Genomic DNA, 24081 nt, shown 5'->3' on the forward strand with positions numbered 1-24081 from the left:
TTGGGCTGTGCCAGCAGCTCTCAGACCACCCAGCCGACAATCCCTTGAAGTCACCCATTCAGACTGGCTACCATTTTGGACCCCATCACCTTTTGGACCACATTACTTAACAGATATGAGTAAGAATAATTTAATTTCTGAGATTATAAATCCATTAATAATCTTGGCAAAAAGTTGTCAGAATGGGAAATTGTAAAAGAAAAAATTTTAAAGCCAAGAACTAATGATTATCTCCTTTAACGTTAAAAAAAGAACAAAGAAATCCTTTGAAAGACACTTCAACACTCATTCCTGACAAAGACAATCAAGAAAATAAGGATTGATGGATACCGCCTACTTTACAAGTCACTGTAAGGTGTAAAGGTACATTCCAAAGACAAAAGTATTGCAGAAAAACATGTTCATTAATTCATAAAATATTTATGGTCACAACATTACTCTTCTCCTGAGGAACTCAGCAGTTAACAGGTCCTACGAGGACCACACAGTCCGGGGATCATCATCAAGTGGCAGCAGAAGGCAGACGCTATGTACACCTTGTTCTGTTCATTTCTGAGCGCCAACCCAGCACAGTGATCAGCATGTGGTAGGCAGCTATCCATCATTAGCTAAGAAATAAACGAAACCCAACCCTTATTTTACTGCTGTCAGAATATTTCTTCTCTGGGCAGCCAATATCTAAATTAAAACTGTGTCTTTTTTTTTTTTACTGTCAATTCAACAGATTTAATTATGGGATATTGATTTTTCCTATCATCTCTGTCTTGGCAAGGGCTTCTGTACTGCTGCTGTCTGCTTTGGATTAAAAGTCACTGTAATTTCCTTGTTAGGGAGAAACCTTTAATGAAAAAATTCCATGTAAAGCTCAAAGCCATTAACACTGAGAAAAATAAAATATTGTGTTTTTTTTTTAATTTTAATGTTTATTGGGGCGCCTGGGTGGCTTGGTCGGTTAAGCGTCTGACTTCGGCTCAGGTCATGATCTCACGGTCCGTGAGTTCGAGCCCCGCGTCAGGCTCTGTGCTGACAGCTCAGAGCCTGGAGCCTGTTTCAGATTCTGTGTCTCCCTCTCTCTCTGCTCCTCCCCTGCTCATGCTCTGTCTCTCTCTGTCTCAAAAATAAATAAACGTTAAAAAAAAAATTAAAAAAAATTTTAATGTTTATTTATTTTTGAGAGAGAGGGAGAGTGATAGAGTGCGAACAGGAGGTGGGGGGGGGGAGGGGCAGAGAGAGAGGAAGACACAGAATCCAAAGCAGGCTTCAGGCACCCACTGGTCAGCACAGAGCCCGACCCAGGGCTCAAACGCACTAGCCATGAGATCATGACCTGAGCCAAAGTCAGCCACTTCACTAACTGAGCCACCCAGGCACCCCCCAAAATTTTTTTAAATAAAACTGCAGTGGGAGTTGCATTCTTATCTCAAATGTAGGAGCTGATGAAGAAATTTATAGCTGAGGCCTCCCAAAGAAACTCAAAAATTAGGTTCTTTAGTGGACCACAGGATTAAATAACACCCCAAGCTTCTCTTCCTGAATGGAAAGAATTCATAGCTCTTTCCTTGTTCTCTTTTTCTGTCTCTCAGACACTTATTTCATATTAAGGTCATTTATCCTTATGGACCAGAAAGCAGACCGTGCATTTACATCTCCCCAGTGAGTTCATCGAGCCAAAAGGTTTCTCTAGCGAGTAACAACTCCTCCCTTCCCTGCTAAGTAGGAAAGGTAACAAGAAAGGTGATTCTCTGCTTTCTCTAGAGAATGTCAGTGTGTTTAACTCTGGTATATAATAAAATCTAGATGAGTCTCTTGGGGCAAAGAACACAGATGTAAAAAAATAATTTCTGCTCATTGGTCTTTATAGGTTCCTGGACCCAATTCTAACACGGGTGAGTTCTCCCAGACAAAACACAAAACCAGCAAGGTATCTGAGAATTCACCTCAATTCTGATACTACCCAGACGTAGCCTCACATCCACAAGGTGAGGGTTGAGTCCTACAAGACTGCCCCCACCCCACTTCAGATGCCAGCCACAAGCCCTGGGCTAATCTGTGCTACCGACCCACTGGCTCCAGCCTGGAGATTCTAATGATCTCCTCCTCAGGATTCATTAATTTGCTAGTGGTGCTCACAGAATTCAGGAAGCACTTGTGTTTACCGGTTTATTAAAGGATATGATAAGGGATGTGCATTAACACCCAGATGAAGAGATGCACAGGGTGAGGTATGGAGAAAGAGTGTAGAGCTTCATGTCTTAACCAGTCTCCACCTGTTCACCAACCTGGAGGCTCTGCTAACCCTTCTGGGTCTCTATGGAGGCTTCACCATGCAGTCATGATTGACTAAGTCACTGGCTGTTGGCTGATTCAACTTCCAGCCCCTCTCCCCTCTGCTGAGGTCTGGAGAGAAGACTGAAAGTTTCAGCCCTCATGGTGTATTCTGCTGGCAAGCAGCCCCAGCCCCAGCCCCTGAGTGGGGTGCAAAACGAAATACACTTGTATAGCCCTTATCACAAGAAATTCTCACAGTTGTAGGAGCCAGGAACCCTGGGCAAAAACCAAGCACATCTGACAAACACATTTTGGTCAAATGAATGACCACACATATATTTCTTCTAAATCAAGATACTGCAGGGGGTTTCAGTAGCTAGGAACATTAACCTTATCCCCTAAAAGCAATAGGGTCACCAATACCATCCTGGGTAAAAAACTGTAGAAAATTATCTGGGAGCTCTGGAGTTCCTTTTCCTTGAAGTCCTGGCAGGAGAAAGTGGAGACAGGAATGATAACACTTACAGTGCTGAAGAGAAAGTCAGAAAACAAATTTAATTTTAGTCTTGGCTTTGACACTTGTTACCATGCGATCTCAGGCAAGTTTCTTAATTTTGCTTGGCTCAGAGTCATGTTAAAGGGAAAGAAAAAAAGATTAGGACACATGATCTCTATCCAAGGTGATTTTCTTCTTTAAAAATGCATAATTCTAGAAAAGAATTTCAAAAGAAAAGAGAAAGAAATGCAGAGATACACAGGGGAAAGGAGGACCAGGAGGTGGGCTAAACAGCTTTATTTTTCAAAACACAGATTCATAGGACGAAAAATTGTCCATGATTTATCACCTCCTACCTGAATTGCAGCCATGGCCTCCCCACTGTTTTTCTAATCTCCTACCTCTCATAACGTTTCTCTCCCAATTTGATATAATTCCAAAATGATATCCAAATTCTTTCAATGGTCTTCCATTACCTAAAAAGAGGATGTGTGAACCACGTTGGCTGGCACTCAGCTCACTAATCCAACTTAACCTCCTTTTACCACCCAACAAAAACCCCAGTGCAACAGGCAAGCCAGATTTCCTCCTTGTTCCCAGAACAGTTTGGGCTCGCCAACCCATTAAATCCTCTCAACTGCTCATGGAACCATGTCTGAAATCTGATTATTTTCTTCTCTTTCTTTTTCTTAATCGACCATCTTTCAGAGAAGTTCCCAAGCCTGCCCCTTCTAGGAGACTTTCTTTGACTACTTCAATCCATAGCAATTTCTCTAGCCTCTGAAATCTCTTAGGAAAACAAAATGGTGAAAATGTGTGCATCTAGTCACCAAAGTCAGACTGTGCGTTCAAATCCAGTTCTACCACTAACTCCACTAAATGTAAGACTCCTCAATATCAGATGAGAAATAATCCTGCCTCTCAGTGTCTACGTAAGGGTAATATCAGTATCTAATTTACAGGATTGTGTTCCTTTTGCTTCTTAGAATTAAGTAACATAACACATGGAAGGCACTTAGCAAAACGGTTAGTACATAATTCATGATCAATAAATGTTTGGGTTTTTTTTAAAGCAATTCTTCACAGAAATCATGTTTGCATCATCATCAAATACTGTCCTGAGCTTTCAGTTATGTAAACTACACATTTAGATTATAAATCATTGGAGGAAAAATGAATTTTGTACGTTTATTGAATCCGCTGCAATTCTTGCCATCATGCCCTACATTTAATGACTCTGAATAACCACTTGTTATATAAAAGTTTAGAGATAAATTAGACCATCAATATAGGATAATTTTCCTTTTTTGATACTTAAAGCAAAGCATAAGAGAAAAATTAAAATAAGAAAGGAAAAACAAAACTGCATTTCTCACTTCATCCTCAAAACAGCATCCATTTCCTTCCCCAAAGAGACTGTAGCACAGCAGGTGTCTGTAACTATCCTTACTCACATATTTCCAGCAAGAATTTGAACCCAGGTCTTTCATCAAATTGAAAATAGGTGGCCTGGAGGAAGTACAGAAATTTCGTTACCCAAAACACAATCTTCTAGTATCTTCTTTTTCCTCCTTGGTTACCCTCATTCTTCCTTGACATACTCCATACCGTTTTCTTGCGGAAAAGGTTTTGTTTTGGCTTAAATCTTATCCACTTCCTCTGCAGCCCATTTACATTCTTCATCTGAGTCTCTCTCTCTCTCCCTCTCTCTCTCTCTCTCTCTCTCTCCCTCTCTCTCAGTTCCAGGATGTTAAAAAAAAAAAAAAAAAAGGCAAAGGAACTATTTTTCGGTCTTCATAGACCAAGAAGGAGTACGGACAACCTTCTCTCTATTCTAGTAACTGGCTCCCCGATTTCTTTGGTTGTTCTAACCAAAACCAAATACCTTGTAGTCACCTTCAATCTTCAATGCCTCCTTATTTCACATCCCTAATCCCATTCACTATCCCATGCTGTGCCTTCAAAATATATACAGAAACCAACGACAACTCACCACTCTCACTACTACCATCCTGCCCAAACCACAATCATCTCTTACCACACCAACCCCTTTCTGCAAAAGGGGTTGCACCGCTGCAAAACCTTCTGATTTTTTTACCACACCAACCCCTTTCCTCATCATTTATTCTGCATAAAACAGCCTGAGACCCTTGTGATTTCTCTGCTTGAAACCTTCCAGTGACTTCCTAGAAGGCCTACTCCATACAACACCCTCCAGTGACTTCCAATCTCATTCTGAATGATATCCACCCTAGAAGGCCTACTCTTACCTCTCACTGTGTTCTCCCTTCCCAGCGCTCACTTCACTCAATCCACACTAATTTCTTTGTGCTCCAGGCACACTTCACCCTCAGGGCATATGTGTTTACTGTTCCATCTATCTGACAGTCTCTTTTCCCAGATATCCATGGCTTTTTCTCTCAGATTTGTGCATAAATGTCATCTTATTAGAGATAATCTTCCCCTTACCCCACCCAACCCTGTTACTCTCTATTCTCTTATTTATGTTATTTTTCTTCATTGCACTTTACATTACCTGCCATTCTAGTATGTAGCCACCTGTAGTTTAGTTTGTGTTCTATCTTTCCACTAGAGTACAGGTTCAGTGATGACACGGACCCTCCCTGTTCTTGCTCAACCACTGTATCCTCAGCACCAAGAACAATTGCTGCTACGTGGTAGGCATTTATCAATAGATAATGAATGAACAAAAGAATGAATAAATGAATGAGTGAATGGCCAAATGAATGAATTCTCCTTTATCTAGTTCTTGAGAAACATATTTGTTTGGTCTGAGTATATTTAACTTTCAGAATGGGTATGACTGAGTATGGATGTCATATTAATGTTTCCTCTCTGAAATGCTCAGATCCCTATCTTTTTACTGATGAAGAAGTAAGTTCAATCCTTTTCAATGGCTTAGTTCCCTCAACACTACTGGATACTTTAGCTTATTTCCACTAAGACCCATAATAAAATCAAACATATTTACCATTAGTCACCTGGTTCCATTATTTTATTCAGCAAGTCATCTCAGCAATATATAAAATCAAACCATCCTTCTAGCTAGCTCTTATGGACTGGGGGAAAAAAAGTGATCTTTGATCTATTGTGTATTTTAAACTAAAATATACACTTCAATCTAAACATATTTAATATAACTTTCACATCTCTTTATCAGAGAGAATAATTGTCAACGTTATATTTCACAGGAAAATTTTCTCTAAGAAAATACCTGCTCTTCTCCTCCCTCACTCCTCCTCCAAAGTGAGAAAAACCTCAAAAAAAAAGGGGGGGGGGAATAAAATGTACACATTTATTCATTCAATGCCAGTCCTTTTAGCCTAAGACAAGAAGATATCCTTTGATACTATTGTCCCACCTCCCTCCCCCGGGATACAGATTGGGTAACCACAATTATCAGGAAGGTGTTGTTTTCTCCTTTCACTTTGTCATCTGCTCTAAATTTACATTTCACTGGTCTCTGACAAGGATAGTGCAGCAGATGGCTAGTGAAATCTAATTAGTGATGTCTTACAAGTTGTGTCAAGACTCTTCAATAAGGTTGTTTTGTTGAAAAGCCACTGCCTGCGTGTTAGCTCTGTTCCCTGATTATTGGCAAAAGGAATCAGAAGTACCGGTCTTTATTTTACCTAGTTCAGAGCTTGCCAAGGGGAAACAACCTTTTTCCCCAAGGGCATTTGTCAAAAAAACAAAAACAAAAAACAAAAACAAAAAAAGGGGAGAGGCAATTGTTGAAGGTCATAGCTATCTGAGGTAGCGGAGAGCAGTTAGGCAAATGATGGACTAACCACAAAATTTAAAACTAAAAGCTGGGGAAAGAAATGTTTATAGGGGGATTTTAAAAGCTCTCACCCTTTGCTTGGAATGTAAATGGTTAGGATTGTGTGCATGCCTAGATCTTTGTGCATGCTTATGTGCATGCTCCAGAAAAGACCTGAGAAGGCCCTGGGTTTCACCTATCACCAAGTATGAAGTTCTGCACAAGCAGGAAGTGAAGACTAAGGCAGAGCTGCAAATGCCCAGACCGAGTGGTGTTGAAGGCATGCCCCCTCAGGACCACATGCTCTGAGGAGAGGCTATGGGACTTATTAGTTCAAGGCACCTAACAAAATCACTATCTAATAATTAAATTTATCATCAAGCTAGCCAAAAGAAGCTTCAGTGGTCACACATGACAAACATTATAGACTTTATAGAATTAGTTTAACAAAGTTACTAAACAAACAACAAACCCCAGTAGAGAGGAAGGACCTAGTTTACAGAATTGCAACATTATGCTATTGAAAACTTCTAGCTTTCAGCCAAAAAATTATGAGACATGCCATTTATATACATATATATATATATATACACACACACATATATATGTATATATATATGTATGTATATATATATATATATACACACACACACATATATATGTATATATATATATATATATATATACATATATATGCAGTAAATAGAAACTATCCATGTAGAAGCCCAGATATTGGACTTACTGACAAAGATTTAAATCAGGATTGTAAATATATTCAAAGAACTAAAGAAGACCAGGTCTGAAAAACTAAATAAAAATTATGAAAATCACGCCTCCATAAAGATATTATCAATAAAGAGATAGAAATTATACAAAAGAACCAAGTAGAAATTTTAGACTCAAAAAGCATTATAAATGACAAATTCACTAAAGGTGCTCAACAGAAGATCTGAGCAGACAAAAGAAATATCCAATGAACTTGAAAATTCATGCAATTGAGATTATTCAGTCTTAGGAACAGAAAGGAAAAAAAAAAATAATGAACAGTCTCAGACACCATTAGGGCACTCCCGAGTACACCAACATGCACTTAATGGGAGTCCCCAAAAAAGAAGAAAGAGAAAGACAAAGAAACAGAAAGAATAGTTGAATAAATAATGACCTAAAACTTCCTAAATTTAATGGAAAGCATTAGTCTACACATCCAAGAAAGTCATCAAACCCCAGGATAGATAACTCAAAGTGTGCAACTAGATACCTCATAACCAAAACGTTACAAGACGAAAGAAAGAAAGAAAGAAAGAAAGAAAGAAAGAAAGAAAGAAAGAAAAGAGAAGTAACCAATCCTATATGAGAGATCCACAATGAGATTAAAAACTGATTTCTCATCAGAAACACTGGAGACAAGAAGGCCCTAAGATAACACACTCAAAGTACTGAAAGAATAAGACTGCCACCCAAGAATCATGTCTAGCAAAACAATCCTTTAGAAAATGAAGGAGAGGGGGTGACAGGTGGCTCAGTCAGTTAAGTGTGCAGACTCTTGATTTGGGCTCAGGTCGTGATCTCAAGGTTCCTGAGTTTGGGCCTGTGTCGTGCTGACAGTGCTGAGCCTGCTTGGAATTCTCTCTCTCTCCCTCTTTCTCTGCCCTTCCCCTGCTTGCTCTCTGTCCCTCTTTGTCAAAATAAATAAATAAACTGAAAAACTGAAGGAGAAATTAAGAAAATTCCAGATAAACAAAAACAGAGAATTCATTGCTAACTGATCTGTCCTACAAAAACTTCTACAGGAAGACTTTCAGGCTAAAATGAAAGCAGATTAGATAGTAATGAGAATATGTGTGAAAAAAATAAAAGCACTGATGAAGGTAACGATGAAGGTAAATATAAAAGACAGTATGAATGTATTTTTATTGTAACTTTTTTCTCCTATCTTATTTAAAAATCAACTGCATAAGTAATAGTTGTGAACTGTGTTGATGAGCATACAATGTATAAAGATGTGATCTGTATGATAGCACAAAGGAAGAGGAAATGAAGCTATATAAGAACACATTTTTGTATGTTATTGTAATTAAGCTTGTATTAATCTGAACTAAATTGTTATAAATGAGCATATTAATTGTAATATCCAGGGAAAATTCTCAGAAAACAATTTTTAAAAATTATAAAAACAATGACAGATTAGTTTAAGTATCATACTAGATAATATTTGGGGAACACAAAATGTGGCAGGAATGAGAGGACAACAAAAAAGACACAGAAATATAGGAAACAAATATCAAAATGGTAGAAATATATCCTCCCTGATCATTAATTGCATTAAACATGGATTGATTAAATCATTCAATCTAAAGATAGAGATGAACAGAATGGATGTTTTAAAAAATAAGTGTTAGAGTTATATAAACTTTCAGTAGGATATATACTTTATATTCAAAGGCACAATGGATTAAAAGTAAAAGGATGTTAAAAAATATACCATACAAACAGCAATTATAAGAGATCCTGAGTGGTTATACTACTGTCAGACAAAATAGATTTTAAGTCAAAACCAGTTCAAAGAGGGAAAAAAAAAAGGTTATTATGAAATTGTAAAGACTCTGGGGCGCCTGGGTGACTCAGTCGGTTAAGCGTCCGACTTCAGCTCAGGTCACGATCTCACAGTCCGTGAGTTTGAGCCCCACATCGGGCTCTGGGCTGATGGCTCAGAGCCTGCAGCCTGCTTCTGATTCTGTGTCTCCCTCTCTCTCTGCCCCTCCCCCGTTCATGCTCTGTCTCTCTCTGTCTCAAAAATAAATAAACGTTAAAAAAAATTGAAATTGTAAAGACTCGATTCATCAAGAAGATATAACAACTGCTAACATATATGTACCACTAGCAGAGTATCACAATATATGAAGTAGAAACTGCCAGAAACTACGTGAGAAATAGGACAACTCAGCCATAACAGTTGGAGATTTCAATTCCTCCCTTTCAGTCATTAATAGCACAACTCTACAGAAGATGAACAAGAGAAGATAAGACTTGCCTAACACTATGAACCAATTAGACTAACACAACTATTGAACACTTGGTCCCACAACAGCAAAATGTACATTCTTCCCCAGTGCACATGGAGTGCACTTCGAGATGGATCACATGACAGGCCATAACGCAACCTTATCTTAACAACAACAGCTAGCCCCTCAAGATCCTGGAAACTTTGGGGGGCGCCTGGGTGGCGCAGTCGGTTAAGCGTCCGACTTCAGCCAGGTCACGATCTCGCGGTCCGTGAGTTCGAGCCCCGCGTCAGGCTCTGGGCTGATGGCTCGGAGCCTGGAGCCTGTTTCCGATTCTGTGTCTCCCTCTCTCTCTGCCCCTCCCCCGTTCATGCTCTGTCTCTCTCTGTCCCAAAAATAAATAAAAAACGTTGGAAAAAAAAAATTAAAAAAAAAAAAAAAAAAAAAAAAAGATCCTGGAAACTTTGCTTTCAAATTCCTTAGAGACTTACGTTACCCCTAACTCCCACTAACTAAAAGTATTATAAATGTAAAAGATTTAAATAACACAAGGCATGTTCTGTGACCCGAAGCAAATGAAATTAGAAATCAATAACGAAGAGAAACGTGAGAAATTCACAAATGTGTGGAAATTAAACAACGCACTACTAAATAATCAATGGGTCAAAGCAGAAATCACAAGGGAAATTAGAAAAAATCTGAGAACAATGCATAGAAAGCACAATGTATTAAAAGCATGAGACAAAGCAAAAGCGTGCTTAGAGGTAAATACATAGTTACAAGTGCCTATATTAGAAAAGGAGAAAGACCTCAAATCAATAATCTAACTTCCATTTGAAGAAACTAGAAAAAAAGCGGAATTAAACCCAAACCAAGCAGAAGGAAGGAAAAAATAAAAATTAAAACAGTAGTCAATGAGACAAAGACTAGGAAACAATAGAGAACTCAATGAAGTAAAAATTGGTTCTTGGAAAATGTATAAACTTTAAGCTAAACTGACAAAAAAGAGAAAAGATGTAGATTATTAAAATAAGGAATGAGAGAACATTATTATTAACCTTATAGATGTTAAAAGGTTTAAAAGAAAATACCATTAACAACTCTACACCAACAAATTAGAAAATCTAAAGGAAATGGATGTATGAGAAAGACACAACCTACCTAATCAGATTCAAAGAGAAATAGAGAATCTGAACATAACAGTAATAAATGAAGAAACTTAATTAATAGTAAAAAAATGTTTCCGGAAAATAAAGCCCAGGATCATATGGCTTCACTGCTAAATGCTACTCAACTTTTTAAAGATTAAAATCAATTTTTCACAAACTCTTTCAAAACATAAGAGAAGAAAAAACACTTCCCAACTCCTTCTAGAAATCTGGTATTACCCTGATACCAAAACCAAAGATATCACAGAAAAGAGAACTGAAGATCAATATCCTCTATAAATGTAGATCGAAATATCCTCCACAAAATAACTGTCAAACCAAATTCAACAATATATAAAAATGATTATACATGTTGTTCACAAGCAAGTGGGATTTATTCTAGATTTGGAAAGTTTGTTCAACATGAAAATCAATGCATGTTGAAAATCAATCAATGTAATACATCATATTAATAGAATAAAGGACAAAAACACACATTATCATCTCAGCACATGCAGGAAGCCATTTTACAAAATCCAATACCTTTTCATGATAGAAAAGACTAAGAAATAAACTAAGAATAGAAAGGAAATTCTTCAACCTAACAAGGGTTATCTGTGACAAACTCACAGCTGTCATTATACTTCATGGGGAAAGGTTGAAAGCTTTTCCCTAAGAAATGGAATAAATCAAGAATGTTTGCTCTCACCACATGCCCTCAACATCATACTGGCAATTCTAGTCAGAAAGAATTAAGCAAGAAAATGAAATAAAAAGCATCATAGTGGAAAGCAAGAATTAAAACTATCCTGATTGGCAGGTGTCATAATGTCGTATATATAAAATTCTCAAGAATCTACAAAAAAAATTAGAGCTAATAAATATATTTAGCAAGAATGCAGAATGCAAAATCAAAATGCAAACATCAACTATGTTTCTGTATATTAGCAATGAACAGCCTGAAAATAAAATTAAAAAATAATTCTATTTATAATAGCATCAAAAAGCAGAAATACTTAGGAATCAGTGTAACCTAGGAAATGCAAGACTTGTACACTTAAAACTACAAAAAAGTATTGAAATTAAAGGACACTAAATAAATGGAAAGATATCCCTGTTCATAAATTTGAAGACTTAATTTGTTAAAATGGTGGTACTTCCCAGATTGATCCAAAAATTCAACACCATCTCTATCAAAATTTCAGTGTTTTTTTTTTTTTCAAAATTGGACAACCTGATCTTAATATTTATATGGCAATACATGGGACAAAGAATAGAACAAACAATCTTGAAAAAGAAGACCAAAGTTGAAGAACTCATATTTCCCAATTTTAAAATCTTCTACAAAGATGCAGTTATTAAGATAGTATGGAACTGGCATAAAGACAGGCATATAGCAGAATGGAAACAGAACTGAGGGTCCAGAGATAAACCTACATTTTTGGTCAGTTGATTTATAACAAGGGTGTCAAGACAATTGAATGAGGAAAGAATAGTGCAAGGAAAACTGAACACCCACATGTAAAAGAATAAATTTGGACCTTTACCTCAAATCATACACAAAAATTAACTGAATAAATCATAGCCGTAAATATTAGGACTGAAATTATAAAATCCCTAGAAAGAAACACAGGATTACATCTTTGTGACCTTAGACTAAGCAATGGTTTCATAGATACGGCACCAAAAGCAAAAGTGACAAAAGAAAATAGTAGATAATTAGATTTCATCAAAGTTAAAAACTCTTGGGCATCAAAGGACACCATCAAGGAAGTGAAAGACAACCCACAGAATGGGAGAAAACAATTATAAATCACATATATCATAAGACAAATAACCCAATTAAAATCTGGACAAATTATTTGAATAGGCGTTTCTCCAAAAAGACATATAAATGACCAATAAGCACAGGGAAAAACAGTCAAAATCATTAGTCATTATGTAAATACACAACAAAACCATCGTATCATTTCACACCAACTAGAATGGCTAAAAATAAAACAAAATGTTACGGAATGTGGATACATTGAAACTCTTATACATTCTAGTGGAATACAAAATGGTGCAGCTATTTTGGAGTACTTTTGCAATGTCTTAAAATAACAAAGACAGAGTACCCATGTGACCCAGTAGTTCCACTCCTAGGTATATATCCAAGGGAACTGAAAAAGCGTGTCCACATAAAATCTCGTGCGTGGATGTTCATAGCAGCATTATTCACAGCAACCAAAAAAGTGGAAATAAGCCAAATGTCTATCAACTGACGAATGGATAAACAATGTGGTGTATCCATTCAAGGGAATATTAAGCCATAAAGAAGTAAAGTTCTAAAACACACAACATGGATGAACTTTGAAAACACTATGCTAAGTGAAAGAAGCCAGATATAAAGAACCACATATTATTATGATACTATTTTTATAAAATGTCCAGAAGAGGCAAATTCATAGAGACAAAATACATTAGTGATTTTCAGGGACTGTGGGGAGAAGAGAATGGGAGTGACTACTAATAGGTACAGTGTTTCTACTGAGGTGATGAAAGTGTACTGGAATAAGATAGTGGTAATGGTTTTGCTACTTAGTGAATATATTAAAAACCCAAAAGCCCACTTTGGGGCACCTGGGTGGTTCAGTCGGTTCAGTGTCCAGCTCTTGATTTTGGCTCAGGTCACAATCTCACAGTTTGTGAGTTCGAGGCCCTTGTCAGGTTCTGCACATCACAGAGCCTGTTTGGGATTCTCCCTCTTTGCCCCTCTCCCACTCACTCTCTCTCTCTCAAAATAAATGAATAAACTTAAAAAAAAACCCACTTAATTACATACTTGAAATGACTGAATTGCATAGTATGTGAATTATAGCCAAATTCTTTGAAGGCAATTACCAAAATTAAAAAAATATATATATTACATACTACAGATACTCCATCAATTAGCCCCTAATTACTGAGGATTTGCTTGATCAATATATATACACCTATTTACATACTGAAACTTGGAATAACCTGTCCTCAAACTTCTTTTTTTTTTTTATAGCTCAAGCTCTTATTTATTAATAATCTATTTGGAAATGAAATGTAGAAGAGCCTTAGGAATAATGTTAGCAATTCTGAAGCTATTCAGCTGACTTTCCAAGATTTCTCACATATATGAAATCATAGCAATGATACATTAAAATACATCTAACATACTGAATATACTTATGTTAGTAACTATATTCATTTTGTATATCTTGATTCCACTCATTTATTAAGGGTCTTGTTTAAATTATATCAGCTTTTTTGACTCATCCTCAACTTTCTTGCCCAATGTGTGAATCTCCAGCTTTCATTTTGAGGTCAGTCACAAGATGCTGGTAAATTCTCTGAAAAGTAATGATCATCAGTAAGCCATGAGACAAAGACAAAGCTTCCCTCCACAAACCTATGCAGCATGAAAGGAATTTCCATCAGCTGGCACCATAAAGCTCTTAAGTCCCACCTACATGATGGATGTTTATCTGTCTGTTCTTTAGAAGAAGAAAATAGTGCACCAACGGTCCATTTTGTCTGACAAGTCAGCATGGCACAGACCCTACAATTATTCTGCTTTTTCACAGCTAACATAAAAATAGCTCAGAGTGGAGACTGATAACCAAGGGAGCCGTACCTGAAAAGCTGCTACGTATTAATAGATGACACCCTTGATGGTATGATATGATGTTAATTAATTTGAGCTTTCTCAAATTGAGTATTCCCTTATCCCCCTCCATTTACATAACAAGGGAATGTTGCTGCTGCACGTTTGAAACTTGGGTTTCCCAGCTGCTAACCAGGTCACTACTTTTACTGAACACCTTGTGGACAGTTTAAGATGGCAGAATGATTTATTTACCACTTTAGCTTCCTTTAATGCATTTTAAAATGCACACTTCCTGCTAGCTAAATAGAAACTCAAAACTCATTCTATGGGGCACTTGGCTGACTCAGTCAGTAGAGCATGCAACTCTTGATCTTGGCTGGGGACATGAGTTTGAGCCCCACATAAGGAACAGAGTTTACTTTAAAACAAAAAACAAGGGGCGCCTGGGTGGCTCAGTCGGTTGAGTGTCCGACTTCAGCTCAGGTCACGATCTCACGGTCCGTGAGTTCGAGCCCTGCATCAGGCTCTGGGCTGACGGCTCGGAGCCTGGAGCCTGCTTCCGATTCTGTCTCCCTCTCTCTCTGCCCCTCCCCCATTCATGCTCTGTCTCTCTCTGTCTCAAAAATAAATAAACATTAAAAAAAATTTTTTTTAAATAAAACAAAAAACAAAAACAAACACAAACAACAAAAGAAAAACAACTCATTCTACGAAACTAGTTGAGAACTGTAAATACCAGTTAGTGGAGGTAGCAGGCTATATTTATTCCACAATAAATAAATGTATTCAATGCACATTCCCTCTTTTCGCTCTGAAACAGCACTCTTTAATGTTCTTACAGGCACTCTTGCTCTGGGACCTTTTCTTCAATTTTGAAAACATTCCCTTGTGTAATCTGAGCTTCCCTGCTTCCATTTCACTTTGTTCAAAGTGTCTAGTCACAGATGCTAACCTTTCTCAAACCTATACCATTCCTCCTTCCTGGAAACACAGCCCAGCCAAAATCCCCAGCCCACCATTTTCTTCTGAGGTAGAATAGATAATATTCAAAATTAACAATGGCAACTCTTTCTATTCTAGACAGAAATGATCATTAATCCCTTTGCTGACTTTTGTTGGTTGTCAGCTCTTGAGTGGGCAAGATATCTAGGATACTCATAATTGTGTCTAGCCATTTTTACTAAACAGTCACTTTGTTTTGTATGTATGAAGAGAATAAACAGAGGTTCCTTGACCCTTTGCTTCTCTTAGTTTTACAGAAAATAACATTAAAGAAGGGGATATTCTTTTCTTTTCCCAAATTGGTGATAATTATCCCCACCAGTATCTTCTATTTTTTAAAAGAATACACAAAAACAAAATAAAATATACTTTGCAATTCTCTAATTTTGCAGGGATGTATGAGGATTAAAAATATACAAATATATTTGGGGGGGTCATATGGGTAGCTCAGACAGTTGAGCATCTAACTCTCAATTTTGGCTCAGGTCACGATCTTGTAGTTCATGGGATCGAGCCCCACATCAGCTCCACGCTGACAGTGTGGAACCTGCTTGGGATTCTCTTTCTCCCTCTCTCTTTGCCTCTTTCTCAATAAATAAATAAACATTTAATAAAATATATGAGAACACAAACATCTTACACAATAAGAGAATGATACAAAATAATATTGTTATTTTATCATTACTTGAAGTTTTTATCTCCTCACAATGTCAGTTACCAAACTCAATGATCAATCAGATCACGTGGCAAATCTGGGATAAAAATTTGGGAACCCAGTGAACATCTGGCTGAAATTTCTCGCCAAAGGGTGAAAAACACTCTGGTTATAGCTGAAGGTTTCTGTGCTAATTATGACTCTAAATTATTCAGTTTTGTTGAAGAGGCATTTATGAAGCACCCTTTGCACCAAGCACTGTGATTGCAACTAAAGATACATGAGCGCAAAAGTGCCTTGAACATAATCCCAACTAGTTCACAGTCTGGTTACCGAGACCTGCCAACCACAAACTGTAAATATGTGAAGGAGACATAACAGGGATAGAGAAGCAATTAATTCTGAATCAGGGGTCAATTATAAAGAGGGAAGCATACCAGCCATTTATAATTATAAGTTAATGTGCTATGTCTCCCTGGGATATTTCTAATTATGAAATGAAGGACTCTATCTTCCGTTAATAGAATTTCCAATGTCTGTAAAATCTTAATGGAAAGGATTTTTATTTTAAACACTGAAGATTGAATACATGCACTCAACCATTATATCTCTAGGAACCCCCCTCCAAAATTACTGTAAAATATTTTAATAATATTCATAAATCTTCAAACACACAGAAAATAGAGGAGATGACAACAGACAAGAAATATCTAAATATTGAGAGACTGAAAGCAGATGGTCTAGTGCTATGTGATTTAGCGGATCAGAGATCCCTCAAATTTATACACCAAAAGGATGCAAGCCAATTTCCAAGAGTAAGAGATCAGAAAATGGGTGCAACTGGTGTCTCTGGCTATGAGACATACAGAAAATATCCAAACACAGTTTGGATTGAAATTGAAATTGAATTGAAATTGACTGAAAGTCTGTATGAAAAGCAATCAGACCCTCAGGTCCCATCCTCCAAATTATAAGACTAAGCAACCTTTCCTACCCCTTCATGTCTGAGAGCTGAAGATTTATTCTCAAGTGATGGAACCATACAGATGCAGGGATATCAGGGACAGATGGGAGAAGGGTGAGACGCCATATTGAAAACAGGAGGACACCCTACAGCAAAAATAGAAAGAAATGTTCTTGAAAACTATCAGAGAGAAAAGACAAATTCCTTTCAAATAAATGTCAGTTACATTGTGTGTCGATTTAACATTATTAGTAATAAATAACTGAAAACAACAGAGAAAAAAAATTCAAAGTGCTGACTGTCCAGCTTGACAATTCTTAACTGTCAACTGGGAATTTTATGTCAGGATGAAATATCACTCAAGTGAAGATGGACTAAGGATATTTTCAGATAGAAAATAAAGTTCAGAGTTTACTTCTTATAAATCAGTACTGAAAAAACTACTAAAGGATGTACTTTAGAAAGAAGCAAAAACAACACACAGAGAGTGAGATGCAATTGGGTAAACTTGTGTAACTGCAGAATAGAAGATAATTGACTTTGCTTCCAGTAAGTGAAATTAAAGTTAAAAACATCAAAGAAGGTGAGAAACAGTGTTTAATGACTGGTTGAGTTTGTTAAAGTCCTCATCTCATTTGGGAAAGTATAGAGATATTGTATAACTTTAGCTAATTTATGGAACTTAATTAACTTTATTTTTTTTTCCAATTCTCATTTATTTTTGGCTCTTGGGGCAATGTCATCCTTTCAATACCAAAAAAAAAAAAAAAAAAAAAGGCAAGTTCAACACAAAGTAGAAATCTGAAGTGTAAGACAGAACAAAACCAAGGGTGGGCAGGGAGAAGGAAATAGCAAAAGGAAGATATGAGATGTTGCCAAAAGATGAAGGGTCTCCTTGTACCCTCTCTGGAGGAATGACTCAAATATTTAGGTGACAATACACACCTTTCCATAAATACACAAGAGGGCTGGGTTTTTGTTAAGAAAAGGTGGGCATGGGAGATCCTTTCTGGGAGCCTTAGGGCAAGGCTAGTCTCTCCTCCCTCTCTTGGCCTCCTTTTCCAACCAGGGGAAAAGGACAGAATCCAGCATGTGCAGGAGGTGAAGTAGTAGAGAGAGGAATCCCCTAGACAGAGTGGGGCAGACCCCTGAAAAGGAAACAGCCCGAGACAGAGCTTGGAAAGAGACTAAAAATGGAGATTATACTGTTATCACCTCCCCTGAAGCTGAGAAAAGAAAAGGGAAATACCTGAAAATTAGGACTTCAATAGCCTGGATCCCCCTCTCCAAAACTGCTCTAGAATGGAAAAGCCTATATCCTTTTCTTACAGGTACCTCCGCTTGCTATGAAGTAGCTTCCTTTCCTTTCCCCTGGACTACAACATGGATTAGGATGGTGCCCATGTATCCAGTTTTCAGTACATGGTTCCAAATGGGATCTGATGAGACCCAGCTTCTTGGAGAATTATCTTAAAAACAAAGGGAAATATGACATGGACAGATGGAAGAAATGGGCACCAAAAAGACATACAGGGTTACCCAGAAGGGTAGAAATCTAGGCTTCCCAGAGTGGAAGAGAGGAGACATTTAATAAACAATAAATACTTAATGAGTGCTTACTATGTGCCAGGCACTGTTCTAGGAACCTCCCGTCCACCTTCCAAAAAAGGAAAAGAAAATAAGACAGAGGCAGAAAATGCAAACTCTGAGGGACAGGAAAAGGGCAGTTGAGGAAGAAGGCTGAGGGACCTGAGAAGCCTGAGGTGATGGGGCTCTGCTTTAGGCCTCCTCTTCTTCTGTGATGGCATCCTGGTACTGGTGGCACTAGGAGACAAAGTCATTCCTGCTGGTCCCAGCTTCAGTTAACTCCATCTGGTCCACACCCTCACCTGAGTACCAGTAGAGGAAGGTCTTGTGCCAAAACATGGCCATGAGCTGGCAGCCATCATGTTCTTGGCATCAAAGACCTGCTGGGTGAGTTTGGACACAGTGAAGGCCCCACACCACTGGCTTCCGTGGCTGGTCAAAGGAGCAAAGCCAAGCCTGAAGAGGTAGAGACACAGGAAGGGCACCAACTTGACAGCTGGTTTGTGGAGGCCAACATTGAGCTGACCAGGAAAGCGGAGGCTATTGGTGACACTGTTCACAGTGGCTGAGACCAGGTGGTTCTGGTCCCACAGTGGGTGTGGTCAGCTTGATGGTGTGAAAGCAGAGTTCCTAAAGGGCTCAGCTGTCAATTCAGTGGGTCTCACCCACATTCTCTACCATCTGACAGTCAGAGAGAGTGGTGTTTTAGGGCTCAGCCAAAGCACCCAACACTTTGGTGAGGGTACCACCCTGAAGGTGTTGGTGATGCAGTCTTGCTGATGAGCAAGATGCCCACCCCGTAGCTTGTGCCCCCACCTAGCGAGTGGGTCCACTTGGCCCTTCTGTAGAATGGCCCTTTGTCCAGTTGTTGCCTGCCCCAAACCAACCAGAAACAAAGTTGTCTGGTCTCCACATCTGGTCAAAAGGACCTGAGTGACCAGAGTCCATAGTCCTGGGTTCTAGATCCACCAAGGTAGCATGAGGAACATATCTGTCACCTGTGGCTTCATTGTGGTACACACAGATGTTTTTCAGCTGCAGGTCACTGTAGGTAGGTTCCAGGGGGATCAATGCCATACTCCTCACTAATTACCTCTCAGAACTTGGCACCGACCTGGTTGCCACACTGACGAGTCTGGATGAGCATGATTTCCCTCAGAGTTAAAATTTACTTTATTTTATTTTTGCTCACCTCAAGGTGTGTACGGGACAAGAAAATGATACGGAATTTTTTTTCTATGTTGCTAATGGCAGGCTAGCAGTATGAGATATGTCCCAGAGGCTACAGCAGTGAGGTCTGAATGCAGGGACAGGAAGGTTCTGAGAGTAGAACTTAATTAACTTTAAAGATTTATTTTTAAAATGTATTAATGTTCCATGCTTCTGAAATACTGTCAATGTTTTACTTCTTGTATGCCAGTTACATGAATGTTCATTTTGTGATAAATTCATTTTTTGTTGTGTACAATTTTATGTATGCATATTATACTTCAATATATTTTAATTAAGGGAAAGTAAAAAAAAATAATTAAAATATTAGTAGCTTCCAACCTGGGAGAGGAGAAAAATAAAGGAATTTTTTTAAACTCTATAAGCCCACAGAGGTAGAAATGGGGTTAAAAAAAAGTAAGCAAAAAAAAAATTTACATATATGTGTGTGTGTTAAATAAATAGCAAGAAACATGATGAAATAAATCAATCCAAATTAGTCAGGGCTACTTAAATAAAATTAAGTAATCTTTTAAAAGATACTGCTATTTATTGGATTTTCTATAAACAGCCAAACATCTCAGCTATGTAATATTGCTTCATGCTTGTTTATTTATTTTGAGAGAGACAGAACACAAGAGCATGAGTGGAGAAGGGTAGAGAAAAAGTTAGAATTCCCAGCAGGCTCCATGCTGTCAGGGCAGAACCCGGCATGGGGCTCAATCTCATGAAGCCATCAGATTGTGACCTGAGCCAAAATCTAGAGTTGGACACTTAACTGACTGAGCCACCCAGGCACACCATCAGATATATAATATTTAGAAAAGGAATATTTAAATTACCCCAATTTTCTTTGGGTAAAAAAAAAGATTCACTTGATATATTTTTATCTGACTTAGTCATTCTAGTATTGATAGGAAATTGAGTTTAAGGCAAAAACATGTGACAATACAAAATAGTTCCAAGGACAAATAATAATATTGGGATATTTTTAATAGACTTCCTTTAGAAATTGATAAATCAAATAGAAAAAAATAAAAGAAAAAGATAAAAATTCAAACAGTGCAATTGAAAAACTTGGTCTTAAATAATTCTGCCTCCATCAGAGAATATATTAAGCATGCATAAAAATTTGTCAGGTAGTGGGGCACCTGGGTGGCTCAGTCAGTTAAGCATCCAACTCTTGGGGCGCCTGGGTGGCTCAGTCGGTTAAGCGTCCGACTTCAGCTCAGGTCACGATCTCGCGGTCCGTGAGTTCGAGCCCCGCGTCGGGCTCTGGGGTGATGGCTCGGAGCCTGGGGCCTGCTTCCGATTCTGTGTCTCCCTCTCTCTCTGCCCCTCCCCCGTTCATGCTCTGTCTCTCTCTGTCTCAAAAATAAATAAAACGTTAAAAAAAAATTAAAAAAAAAAAGCATCCAACTCTTGATTTCAACTCATGTCATGATCTCACGTTTTCATGAGTTTGAGCCACACATCACTCTGTGAGCACTGACTGCAAAGAGCCTGCTTGGGATTCTTCCTCTCTCTTTCTCTCTCTGCCCCTCCACTGCTCGTGCTCTCTGTGTCTCTCTCAAAAATTAAAAAAATAAAAAAATAATTAAAAATTTTGTTAGGTACCATATATGTCATAAAGAAGATTCAATAAACATTGAAGAACTATTCCCATATTGTCCATGTTCCCTGATCACATTCCAATTGAATTTGAAATCAAGCATTACTACAAAGTTTATAAGAGTAATTATTTTAATATTTTCTTAATGTTTATTTTTGAGACAGAGAGAGACAGAGTGTGAGTGGGGGAGAGGCAGAGAAAGAGGGCGACACAGAATCTGAAACAGGTTCCAGGCTGTGAGCTGTCAGCACAGAATCTGATGGGGGATTGAACCCAAGAACCACTAGATCATGACCTGAGCTGAAGTTGGATGCTTATCTGGCTGAGCCACCCAGGCACCCCAAGAGAAATTATTTTAATAATAATAACCACCTCTACCACCACTGTCAGACACCTGAAAATATAATCCAATCGATCCATGGGTTTAAAGAAATAATGTTGGAAATTATAAAATAGGTAGAAATATAAGAAAATAATCCTCAAATTTATATTATGAAATTATTTTTTTAAAAACAAGGTAGAGTTAAAATAAAATGAATTTGTTCAAATCAAGAATCAAAGAGGAAAAAATAGAGTAAATCCAAAGAAAGAAGATGAATCAAATACACACCCACACAAAGAAAAAAAGGTAATAAAAAGGAAAAGAGAAATAATCAGCAAACACAAAATAAGATAGAGAAATATGACTAATAAACAAACCTCTAATAATTACTACTACATAAAAAATTATTCACAGAAAAATCATTAATCAGAATAAAGGGAGATAAAGTATAACCCTCAAGGGAACAATGCATTAAGAACTCTCAAAAACATGAATATGTATACCTCTAGCAACATCACTTTAAAACACAAAAGCAAAAATAATTACAAGCAGAAATCGGCAAGATAACAATCATAGTGGGAGTTTTTTGTCTCCTTCCTTCCTTCCTTCCTTCCTTCCTTCCTCCTTTCCTTCCTTCCTTCCTTCCTTCCTTCCTTCCTTCCTTCCTTCCATTTTTAGAGAGGGAGAGAGCAGGAGTGATAGAGAGAGAAGAGGGAGAATCTTAAGCAGGCTCCACACTGGTGGAGCACAACACAGGGCTTGATCTCACAACCCTGAGATCAAAATCAAGAGTCAAATGCTTAACCAACTGAGCCACCCAGGTACCACTTTTATTTTCTTTTTTAAACAAACATCTCACAAAGTTGATAGATCAACCTCGGAAAAGTTACATTTGAGAGGTTTTTTTTTTTTTTCAATTTTAGGGTGTTTTCTGGGTGGTGATGGTGGTAGTGGTGTGTATGTGTGTTTGCTTTTAATTAATGGAGGACTTCAATTAACACTTCCTGTAAAAATATTATAAACTAGTCATATACAGGCTAGAAAAATTGACCAAAAAAAGCAAAGAGAAAATTCAAAAGCAGAAACAGGTAGACAGATAGATGAATGACTGATACCAGCTTCAGTATAGTTGTAATTTTGGAAAAGAAAGGATGGAAATTGGATTTTGAATGGATACAAGGAGGCTTCAACCCTTATCTTCTATATTTCCTTTGTTTAAAAATAAAACCCTGAAGCAAGTACGTAAAAGTTTCACAATTTGTCAAGTATCAGCATTAGCTTTAAGTGTCTTCCTCACATCATTCTCTGTGCGTTACAGTATGTTTGAATTATTTTATAAAAAAACAAACACATGAATAATAATGGCTCCTGGAATATCTGTATGAAATGAGAATTACTGAGATTTATTTTTCAAAGATCAGTTCTCCCAAGTAAAAGACTATAGATAGATAGATCAATCGATTGATCGATTGATCTAAATAAAAGTATGAACTGAGGAAAACAGTGTCATGCCGTGTTGATGTCCACCCTCAGGCAGTTACAGCACTGGATCCCAGTCAATAACTTGGGTGTGGGATCAGGGACCAGTGCCTGAGAGAAAAGTTTACAGAGGCTAAGCAGGGTAGGGACTGGACCCCCACCTGTACTAGGGCTATATCCTGTTCATCAGGATACTAAACATAAATCCAGCATGCATTGGGTGAATCACTATTCTTCATGTTCAGTCCCAATGCTTCAGGAGAGACTCCCTTAATTTTTGCTCCAGAGCTGAACACCTGACCCAGATCTGGCCAATCAGAGTGCCATATTACTTCACACACACTCCATGGTTCTTGGAGATTCCCATGATTCAAGCTGTACCAATCAGAGCTGTTCCCAGGACTGCTACTGAAATTGTCAAGGAAGAGAAACCCTATACAGGAACCATGAGTATTGAAAGTTCATGAATAGTTGAAGCTTCTAGTGATCATCCATGCTACCATCTGGGAAGCCAGACAAGAGAACCAGGTTCTGGAAACCAGGAAAGAGAGAGAGGACAAGGGAGGAATGGGGAGAGGAGAGGAAGTCCCTTATCCTCTTGTATTTTTCTGATAAATGAGCATCAATTCTCTTTTTGACTTAAGCTAGTTTTCATGAGTTTTTGTTTTAAGTAAAAGGGTCCAGAGCCTATTATCCCAGCCATAAAAATTAGGCAAAAACCCTAGTGCTAGCTGAAGAAAGATTTTCATGGCCAATGATTGTGCTGATGCAAGAGGAGGCTGACATTCCCCTGGTGGTGATAGATTTTGCAGGGTCATTTATACCTGTTTAACTTTGTGATCGATGGTGTAGACCTCTGAGGCCGCTAGCAGAAGGAAGGTACAGCCTGTGGCAATGAAACTGATTTTTTAACTGTGTGAACTCTGTGTTGGAC

At 37.9% G+C, this 24081-nt stretch overlaps 1 protein-coding gene and 1 pseudogene across 1 annotated transcript in view; both read right to left on the reverse strand.

The window, feature by feature from the left end:
- The window catches only part of AGBL1 (AGBL carboxypeptidase 1), a 754644-nt gene that overhangs the window by 361883 nt on the left and 368680 nt on the right, over window positions 1-24081 (reverse strand). The gene's annotated exons all lie outside the window — the stretch shown is intronic.
- LOC132668713 (tubulin beta chain-like) overlaps window positions 18354-24081 on the reverse strand; it is a 35678-nt pseudogene continuing 29950 nt past the window's right edge.

The sequence above is a fragment of the Panthera onca genome, chromosome B3 (assembly GCF_046562875.1).
Source record: "Panthera onca isolate mPanOnc1 chromosome B3, mPanOnc1 haplotype 2, whole genome shotgun sequence".
Classification (NCBI taxonomy): Eukaryota; Metazoa; Chordata; class Mammalia; order Carnivora; family Felidae; genus Panthera; species Panthera onca.